This window comes from Galeopterus variegatus, unplaced genomic scaffold (genome assembly GCF_000696425.1).
Source record: "Galeopterus variegatus unplaced genomic scaffold, G_variegatus-3.0.2 Scaffold1599, whole genome shotgun sequence".
NCBI classification, from domain to species: domain Eukaryota; kingdom Metazoa; phylum Chordata; class Mammalia; order Dermoptera; family Cynocephalidae; genus Galeopterus; species Galeopterus variegatus.
In genome coordinates this window covers 187,151-197,744 of record NW_007727710.1, presented here as the reverse complement: position 1 = coordinate 197,744, position 10,594 = coordinate 187,151, and the positions used below count along the sequence as shown (strand labels likewise).

Here is a 10,594-nt window from a genome sequence, read left to right as displayed (position 1 = left end):
CCTGCCCCTCGCTCAGCCAGTGAGCGGGAACCGGTCTGTATGTGGGATCCGAACCCTCGGCGGGAGCGCCGCCGCATTTCCCAAGTGGCGCACTGTAGCAGTGCACCACCGGGCCGGCCCTATAAACCCAATTGTTAATTCTTAGTCTTCATCCTATAAGCAGCATTTGACACGGTTGATCACTCTCCAAGTCTTCCTCTTCATCTATTGCACTGTCTTGGTGATCTCATACAGGCTATAAATAACATCTATATGCAGATGACTCCCAAATTTATTTAGCCAGCTCAGACCTTTCTCAGAATCCCATACTTGTGTATCTAATTGCCTTCACATTGATTTCTGATCTCTAAAACTCAGTATGTCCAAAACTGGATCCTTAGTCTTCCCTTCAAAGCCTACTCCACCTACAGCTTTCCCCTTCTCAGTAGATTTTATAACTGCTCAGAGTATAAAATCTTAGGTTTATCTGACTCTTCTTTTGCCCACAACCCACAGCCAATCCACCAGGATATACCATTGGCTCCACATTCAAAACATATTCACAATCTAATCATTTGGCATTATAAGCCACCTTATTTCAACAGCCTCCTAACAGGATTCCCTTTGCCTTCCTTCACTACAGTCTGTTCTCAACACAACAGCCAGAGTGATCCCTTTATAATGGACGTCAAATTATGTCACTCCTCCATTTAAAACCCTCTGCTGGTGACATTTCCTTCAGAGTAAAACCTAAGTCCTTATAGTGGCTTACATGGTCCTCTATAATATGCCACTTCATACTTCATCTTCTATTTTCCCTTCCCTCTGTTCCAGCCACTCTGGCCACTTTGTCATTCCTCAGATTCACCAGGCACTCTCCCTCTTTAGGCACTTAGCACTGGCTATTTCTTATGCCTGGAATGGTCTTGACTGGGATATGTGAATAGCTAAATCCCTCACCTCCTTCAGACTCTTTGCTTCTATTGTGCCTTCTCAATGAGGGCTTTACTTACCACATTTTAAAAACTGAACTTCTGGTCTATGTTTCAGTCCCTGTACTGACCAACCACTAATAATAATAATAATAATAATAATAACAACAACAACAACAACAATAATAATAACAGTACTAACAACAATTTTTTTAAATTAAATCGAACCTCCCCCTCCCAACCTCGTACTCCTGAATCCTTACTCTGCTCTACTTTTTCATTTTTCTTTTTTTCATTTTTCTTAGAACTTACCACTTTCTACAGATATTATATGGTTTACTTCTTTGTTATGAACATCATTTATATTCTGGCTCCACTATCTAGAACGTTATGCTCCATGAAGGCAGGGATCTCTGTTTTTTTCTAAGTGTAAGAACAGTGTCTACCACATAGTAGGTATTCAATAAATATTTGCTGAATGAATAATAGGACTAATAATTCCTTACATTTTATAGCTTTTTATACTTTTTCTAGTGCTTTCACATGGTATCTTATTTGATTTTCAGAATTACCATGTGAGGTGGGTATGGCAACACAGAGTTTATTATCTCTATTTTACACTCAGGAAAATCAAAATCCAAAGAGGCAAAATGTCACATAGCTACCCAACGTCACACAGCTGGAATGTGGTAGAACCAGGAACGTAGTTCTGTACTCTCTTTTCATAGCATCTAACATTTTACTGTAAAGCTCTAGTCCTCAAGGAAAGGCCTTCCAGATTCTTTGTTAGGACAGAGACATGCCCTGTTCGTGTCCTTGAGCCAGCACCTCAAAGCTTAAAGTATTTCACCAGCACATGGGAATACAAATATATGAAGTCATGTAAAGACCTGAGTTTGTGTGGGGAATCGCCTTGTGAATATCAAAGGAAATGATTCCCAAATGGCACTCTCTCCAAGAAAGAAAGGAACATTTGCATATCCCAGCTACTCAGTGGAATAAATCATTCGTTTCTTCCTAACAAGTTCTGCCTTCATCTTGCATTACACATTAAACCAGTTCTCCAAAACAATATAACAGCACAAAGAGGGAATTTACAGTCCAAGAAGGCATCTGCAACCTAAAGTACATCTCAGTGGCCTCTTCTACTGTGCTACCATCTAAGCCACTAAATTGCCCATGTTGAAAGCTCTTCCCCACTGTCACTGCCACATAAGAAGAGTGGAGACCGTCCCTTTACATGTGCCACTAAAGAGGAAGCTGGTGTTTGCTTGGCAGGGAAGAACAGGATATCTCATGCTTGGCATACTGCTACCATTGGCATCTAATCCAGACACTGCAGTATCCTGCAGGGGAGGCAACTATTTTGTCCTCAGGATAACACACTGGAAGATACAGCTATACTTACATGCAGACTTCTTAATAGAGATGCCTGTCACCCCTGTTAATCTCACAGGAGGTGACAGAAATGACACAGCCAGGGAAAGGTAAGCCAAGTCCTCAGTGCCTTCTGGCAGCTGAATCCACAGTACTAGAGAGGGTGGCCTTGATCTATTTCCCTGGCCTCCAAAATGTCATTATACCAGGAATGTGTCTAGTAACCCTCACAAGAATTACTAAGTAGACAAGGTTTGTCTCCAATGCCCTTGTTAGAACTCTCTTTTCCAGATCACAGCACATTGAGTGGTTGAGGCTTGACTCTACTACCTAGTCAGCTCTGCTGCCAGGCTCAATAAATATTCCCTAATGAAACAGCAAGCATCAGTTCAATAAATAATCCTCAGGCTGAAAACAGAAGCTTGATGCAAGCACAATCTACCAAATGCTTGGAAGACTTTAGATAATACATGAATGCAAACGTCACTGGGACATGAAGGTACAACAACCTCTGCTATGCAGGCGTATACTGAAGTATTTAACATTGGAGAAGTAGGAAGGATGGAGGAAAGAGACATTTTTTAAGGAGGAGAGTATGGGCTTTGGAAGCAAAGAGTCCGGGTTCAAGTCTAAAAGTTTTCTTACCTTAGCAGATCACTTAAGCTTGCTGTGACTTGCTTTCCTGATGAGAAATATAGCTTGAGCAAGTATTGCTTCTGTGATTAACACAATGTTTAATTAGGGGGAGATGTACCATTACTTTAGTTAGAAAAAAGTGTAGCTTTTGGGTTCAAACATAGATTTAAACTCTACCTCTGACACTTACTAACTGTATGGCCAGGATGAGTTGGATACACTTAGCCTTAACCAGCCCCTAACTAGGCCAAGACCCTGACTAGTTCTTAACTGGGATGACAAAGCCTTAACTAGCCCTAGCTTTGCCTTAGCTAGACTCTGACTAGGCATTAATTAGGCTTAGGCTTTGGCTAGGCCTTAACTAGGCTCTGACTAGGACTTAACTAAGCTTCGCACCTTCTAGACCTTAATAGGCCTTAAATGGGCTGAGGTCCTTGCTATAACTTAAATTAGACTCTGAATAAGCCTTCTCTACATATAGGTCCTGGCAAGGCCTTAACTAGATTCCAATTAGATGTTAACTAGGCATAGTCCTTGGCTAAGCTAACTGGGCTCTGACTAGGACTTAACTAGGCTTAATCCTGGCTAGACTATAACTGGGCCCAGTATTTGGCTTAACTAGACTCTGACTAAGTATTAACTAGGTTTTGGCCCTGGCTAGGCCTTAACTGGGCTGGCTAGACCTTAACTAGAATGTCTAGGCCCTAAGTAGGCTTAGGTCCTAGCTATACTTAACTAAAGTCTATTCAGACCTTTACTAGACTTAGGCCCTGACTAGGCTTTAAATAGGTCCAGCCTATGCCTTAACTAAACTCTGACAGGGCCTTCTCTAGACTTAAGCCCTAGATAGGCCATCACTATGCTTTATCTAGGACTTAAACAGGCTTAGTCCCTGACTAGGACTTAAATGGGCTGGCAAAGCCTTAACAAGCATTATGTTCTAGCTAACCTTTAATTCGGATGAATAGCACTTAACTGAGATGACTAGGCCTTAACTAGATTTAGGCTCTCACTTCACCTCAACATGTCTATGAAGACTATAATAGGCTAGTAACTGGTTAAGCCTTAAGTAGATTCTAGCTATGCCTTCTCTAGATTTAGGCCCCAGCAAGGCCTTAACTAGACTTCGACTAGATCTTAACAAGGTATTGGCCCTGGCTAGGGCTTCACTGGGTTCTAAACTATGTTTGAACCATAGTCAAGCCTTAATAGGGATGGCTAAGCCTTAACATGTCTTAGACTCCGAATAGGCCTGAACTGAACCCTGACTGAGCCTCGCTGAGCTTTGATTAAATGTCAACTGAGCCCTAGAGAGGCCTAAACTGGGCTGACTAGGTCTTAACTGGACTGAGGAAGCTTTAACTGGACTTTGGCCCTGCTAGGCCTTAAGCGCACTGAGTAGGCCTTAAGTCGGTTAACTATCCCTCAACTAGTCTCATGCCTTTGCTATACTTTAACTAGATTCCGATTAGGCCTTATCTAAACTTAGATCAAGACTGGAACTTAACAAGCTTAAATTCTGACTGGACCTGAATTAAACCCTGACTAAACTTCAACTGTGCATAGACTAAGCCTCAACTAAGGCCTGACCGGGCCTTCACTGGGCTGATGAAGATTTAACTGAGCTTCGGCCCTGGCTAAGCCTTAATTGGGTTAACTAGCCCCTAACTAGTCTATGGCTATTGCTGCACTTTCACTAGACCCTGACTAGACCTTCTAATCTTAGGTCCTGACTAGATTTTTAACAAGGCTTAGGCTCTGACTGATCCTGAACTGAACCCTGACTAAGCCTCAACTGTGTCCTAAAATTTAACAGGACTGACGAAGCTTTAATTGAGCTTTAGCCCAGGATTTGGTTTAAGTGCACTGACTAGGACTTAACTGGGTTAACTAGCCCTTTACTAGTCTAAAGCCCTTGCTATACTTTCACTAGACTCCGACTAGACCTTATCTAATCTTAGGTTCTGACTAGACCTTAACAACTCTTATCCTCTGAATGGATGTGAACTAAACCCTGACTGGGCCTGAACTGAGCCCTGACTAAGCCTCAAATAAGCCCTCAACTGAACTTTGTCCCTGGGTAGCCTTAAATGTGTTAACTAGACTTGGCCCTTTCTGTACTTTCACTAGACTCTGACTACACCTTATCTAAACTTAGGATTTGACTAAATTTTAACAAGTCTTAGGCTCTGACTGAACCTGAACTAAACACTGACTGGGCCTGAACTAAGCCTTGACTTAGACTCAAATGAGCCCTGACTAGGCCTTAACTGTCCTAAGTAGGCCTTAATTTGGCCGATAAACCTTTAACTGACTTTGGCTGAGGCTAGGCCTTAAGTGGACTTGCTATGCCTTAACTGGATTAACTAGCCTAATACTAGTCTCAGTCCCTTTCTATCCTTTCACTAGACTCTGACTAGACTTTATCTAAACTTAGATCCTACTAGATTTTAATCATTCTCAGGCTCTGACTTAGCCTGAACTAAACTCTAACTAGGCCTGAACCAAGCCCCCAATACCCCCAAATGAGATCTGACTAGCCTTTAACTGTGCTAACTAGTCCTTAGCTGTGCCCATAAAGCTTTAACTGCACTTTGAATCTGGCTAGTTCTTAAGTGGACTGACTCGGCCTTAACTGGGTTAAGTAGTCCTTAACTAGTCTCAGGTCCTTGCTATACTTTCACTAAATTCTGACTAGGCCTTATCTAATCTTAGTTTCTGACTAGACCTTAACAAATCTTAGGCTCTGACTGGAAATGAACTGAGCCCTGACTGGGTCTTTATTGGGCTGACTAGGCCTTCACTGGGCTGTTGAAGCTTTAACTGAGCTTTGTCCCTGGCTAGGCCTTAAGTGACTGGCTCAGCCTTAATTGGGTTGAATACCCTTTAACTAGTCTCCAGCCATTGCTGTACTTTCACTAGACCCTGACTAGACCTTATCTAATCTTAGGACCTGACTAGATTTTAACAAGGCTTAGGCTGTGACTTATCCTGAACTGAACCCTGACTAAGGCTCAACTGTGCCCTAACCATGCATAAATGTAATGCTGATGCCTTAACTAAGTTTTGGCCCCAGGTAGGCCTCAAGTGACTGGCTCAGCCTTAACTGGTTTAACTGGCCCTTACCTAGTCTAAGGCACTTGCTACGCTTTCACTAGATTCTTACCAGGTCTTATCTAATCTTAGGTTTTGACTAGACCTTAATAAGTCTTAGGCTCTGACTGGACCTGAACTGAACCTTGATTGGACCCAAACTGAGCCCTGACTAATACTTAAGTGAGCCTTGACTAGGTCTTAACTGCCCTGACTAAACCTTAATGGAGCTGATGAAGCTTTAACTGAGCTTTGGCCCTGGCTAGGCCTTAAGTGGACTGGCTCAGCCTTAACCATGTAAAATAGCCCTTAACTAGCCTCAGGCCCTTGCTATACTTTCACTGGACTCTGACTAGAACCTATCTAGTCTTAGATCCTGGCTAGAGTTTAAAAAGTCTTAGGCTAGGGCCGGCCCGGTGGTGCATGGGAGAGTGCACCGCTTGGGAGCGCGGCAGCGCTCCCGCTGAGGGTTCGGATCCCATGTGGAGACCGGTTCCCGCTCGCTGGCTGAGCGCTGTGCAGGCGCAGCACTGAGGGTTGCGATCCCGTTACCGGTCAGTAAAAAAGACAAAAAGGAAAAAAAAAGTCTTAGGCTAGGGCCGGCCCGGTGGTGCATGGGAGAGTGCACCGCTTGGGAGCGCGGCAGCGCTCCCGCTGAGGGTTCGGATCCCATGTGGAGACCGGTTCCCGCTCGCTGGCTGAGCGCTGTGCAGGCGCAGCACTGAGGGTTGCGATCCCGTTACCGGTCAGTAAAAAAGACAAAAAGGAAAAAAAAAGTCTTAGGCTAAAAAAAAATAAAAATAAAAATAAAATAAAAAAATATATATATAAAATTTTTTTAAAAAGTCTTAGGCTCTGACTGAACCTGAGCTGTACCTTGACTGGGTCCAAACTTGGCCTGACTTAGAATTAAATGAGCCCTGACTAGGCCTTAATTGGGCTGATGAAGCTTTAACTGAGCTAGGTCTTAACTAGGCTTAGAATCTGGCTAGACCTTAACTTGGCCAAGTCCGTGACTAGAGCATAACTGGGCTCAAGCTACAGCTGGGCCTTATCTTACCTGAGGTACTGGCTAGGCCTTAACAAAGCTTTGGCCCTGGCCTTTCCTTAATTAAGCACTAGTCAGGCCTTGACTAAGTTTCAGTTACTCTTTAGTAAGTATAACCTCAATCATATACTATTTCTAGCCCTCACCTTCCCCAGTTTGTACCTGATATTACCTCAGTTATGCAGTTTCAGGCTGCTCTCTGTATCATACAAAGCGAAAGGCCATAACCCTCACCTTACCCCACTGCAGCAGGAAGCAGACTGCCTCTAGCCTCATTGCAACAAGTTGTATTTATAATGTAACACAGGAAGCGATCACCGAATAGACGCCCCCCCAAGAAACCAGGGGATACTTTTCTAGGTCACACTCTCCCTGGAAGTATATTTGCCTTTCACCCAATCTAGATGGCCTGTACAACTAATTCCAGGTCACTTATACTTTGTAACAAGATTGTAACAGACTCAGAAGAACATGTTCCCAAGTACAGGAGATGAGAGCTACAGTTTTTGCGCACAAACTGCAACTGGCAGTTCAGAAGAGAGTTAGCTAAGGCACTAGAATTGCAGTAAAGAGAGTATAAGCTTTACAAGGCAGAACCCTGAGCATTTTTAGACCCTGTGAACTCTCCACAGTTTATCTGTACTAATGTGAGGAAGAAGCCAGGATGATGTATGCTGGCTTGGCCTGTTATAGAATACTAAAGTCTTCAGTTGATGACTGAAGAACAGGATGATAGATCCAGACCAGAGAATGAGCTATCATTTCTGCCTAGCGGTTTCATGGATTCCTACCAATAAAAGACTATAATTGGTTCCAAACATCTGTTATATTATTTGGTTTGGGAGTATTTGTATACATTCATGTTTTAGTGAGATGCATTTGATTTATTCCATATTGGGAGTTCACTTCAGCCCAAGTAATCATTTTTGTCATCTGTGTCAAGTTTTAAGTTAAACTTACATAGGCCAGTACAGTCCTATTATCTTCAAGTACAGAATGACTCAGTATCAACCCTGCATGGACTAACTGAAATTTGTATGTACTATCCAGGGCAAAAGTACCTCTGTTCACAGGATAGTACCTGAACAAGGCCTGTTCCAGTAGGAGGTAACCACTCCTTACGTTAGGCTGTGTGCAGCAGTAGGTCAAAAGAACTGACCTGGGGCACAAAGATCAGGGAGTTTATGCATTCATTCATTCAACCCACAAATATTTACTGATAACCTACTGTGTGCTAGATATCATCTTGAGTACAGGGAATATGAGGGCAGGCACATATAGGCATAGCCCTTGACCTTGTTCTTATTCTACAAATAAAACCAGAGGAGGGTTTGCACAGCCACAAGTTGAAGCCTAGGTTAAAAATAATCTCATACATACACAAGGCAAGGTCAGATGTGATGGGCAAGGCCCGAAATGACAGAATAGCAATAGGAAAGAGCTAGGCAAATGGTCATGTGGTCAGAAGGACACCAGCAAAAAATGAATATCATCATTAAAAAACATTTTAAAAGAAGGCAGGACCCAGTGCCGCCAGCCAAAACCAGGGATGCACAGGCTGGGAAAAGCACCCAGACAGCCTGCCCACTGCATGCACAGAAGGTGGAAAGACATTCCACGCTCTTGGATTGGAAGAATTAACACTGTGAAAATGTCCATACTACCCAAAGCAATCTACAGATTTAATGCAATCCCCATCAAAATACTAATGACATTCTTCACAGAAATAGGAAAAACAATCCTCACATTCATATGGACAAACAAAAGATCCCAAATAGACAAAGCAATCCTGAGCAAAAAAAATAAATGAATAAAGCCAGAGGCAAAACAGTACCTGACTTCATATTATACTACAAAGCTATACTAACCCAAACAACATGATACTGGCATAAAAACAGACACATTGACCGATGGACCAATGGAACGGAATAGAGAACCCAGAAATCAACCTACATACTTACAGCCAACTGATCTTTGACAAAGGCAGCAAGAACATACATTGGGGAAAAGACTGCCTCTTCAATAAGTGGTGCTGGGAAAATTGGACATCCATATGTAAAAGAATGAAACTAGATCCATACTTCTCACCATATATCAAAATCAACTCAAAATGGATGAAAGACTTAAATATAAGACCTGAAACTATAAAAGTCCTAAAAGAAAACAACAGGGGAAACAGTTCAGGATGTAGGACTGGGCAAAGACTTTATGAATAAGACCCCAAAAGCACAGACAACAAAAGGAAAAATAAATTGTATTAGGTCAAACTAAAAAGCTTCTGCACAGCAAAAGAAACAATTAACAGAGCAAAGAGACATCCTACAGCATGGGAGAAAATATTTGCCAACTATGCATCCAACAAGGGATTAATATCCAGAATATAAAAAGAACTCAAACAACTTAACAGTAAGAAAACAAGTAACTCGATTTAAAAATGAGCTAAGGAGCTGAATAGGCATTTCTCAAAGGAAGACATACAAATGGCCAACAGACAAATGAAAAATGTTCATCATCACTAAGCATCATGGAAATGCAAGTCAAACCAAATTGAGATACCATCTCACACCAGTTAGACTAGCTATTATCAAAAAGAAAATAACAAATGCTGGTGAGGATACGGAAAAAAGGGAACCCTCCTACACTGTTGGTGGGACTGTAAATTGATGCAGCCATTACGGAAAACTGTATGGAGGTTTCTCAAACAACTACAGATAGAACTGCCATAGGATCCAGCAGTTCCACTGCTGGGTGTACACCCAAAGGAATGGAAATCATCATGTTGAAAGGATTCCTGCACTCCCATGTTTATAACAGCTCCACTTAACCATAGCCAAGAGTTGGAACCAACCTAAATGTCCACTGACAGACAAATAGATAAGGAAACTGTGGTATATATACTCAATGGAATACCATTCAAACATAAAAAATAATGAAATTCTGCCATTTGCAACAACATGGATGAACTTAGAGAAATTTGTGTTGAGTGAAATAAGCCAGACACAGAAAGAGAAATACTGCATGTCCTCACTCATAAATGGGTGCTAAAAAAAGAAAGAACAAAAAAACAAAAAGAAAGAAAGAGAAAGAAACAACAATTACAATAATACGTTGAACTTTCAATAAAAGAGAACAGAACTGCAGTTATTAGAGGTGGGAAAGGGGGTGGGGGAGAAGGATTAGCAAGAATTTGGTTAAAGGTCACAAAAATTGATTATTTTTTGTAAACATGAGTGTACTAATTATCCTGATTTGATCACTACTCATTGTACACAGGTATTGATATTCGAATCTCTACCTCACAAATATGTATCATCAATTATGTTTCAATTAAAAAAAACTGTCAAAGGGCCGAGCCCGTGGCACACTCGGGAGAGTGCGGCACTGGGAGTGCAGCGACGCTCCCGCTGCCGGTTCGGATCCTATATAGGAATGGCTGGCACGCTCACTGGCTGAGGGCGGTGTGGGCGACACCACACCAAGGGTTGCGATCCCCTTACCGGTCACGAAAAAGACAAAAAAAAAAAAAAAA

The 10,594-nt window shown here is 42.1% G+C and overlaps 1 protein-coding gene across 1 annotated transcript in view; it reads left to right on the top strand.

Moving 5' to 3' along the window:
• The window catches only part of TRPC5 (transient receptor potential cation channel, subfamily C, member 5), a 120,000-nt gene that overhangs the window by 35,049 nt on the left and 74,357 nt on the right, over positions 1-10,594 (top strand). The gene's annotated exons all lie outside the window — the stretch shown is intronic.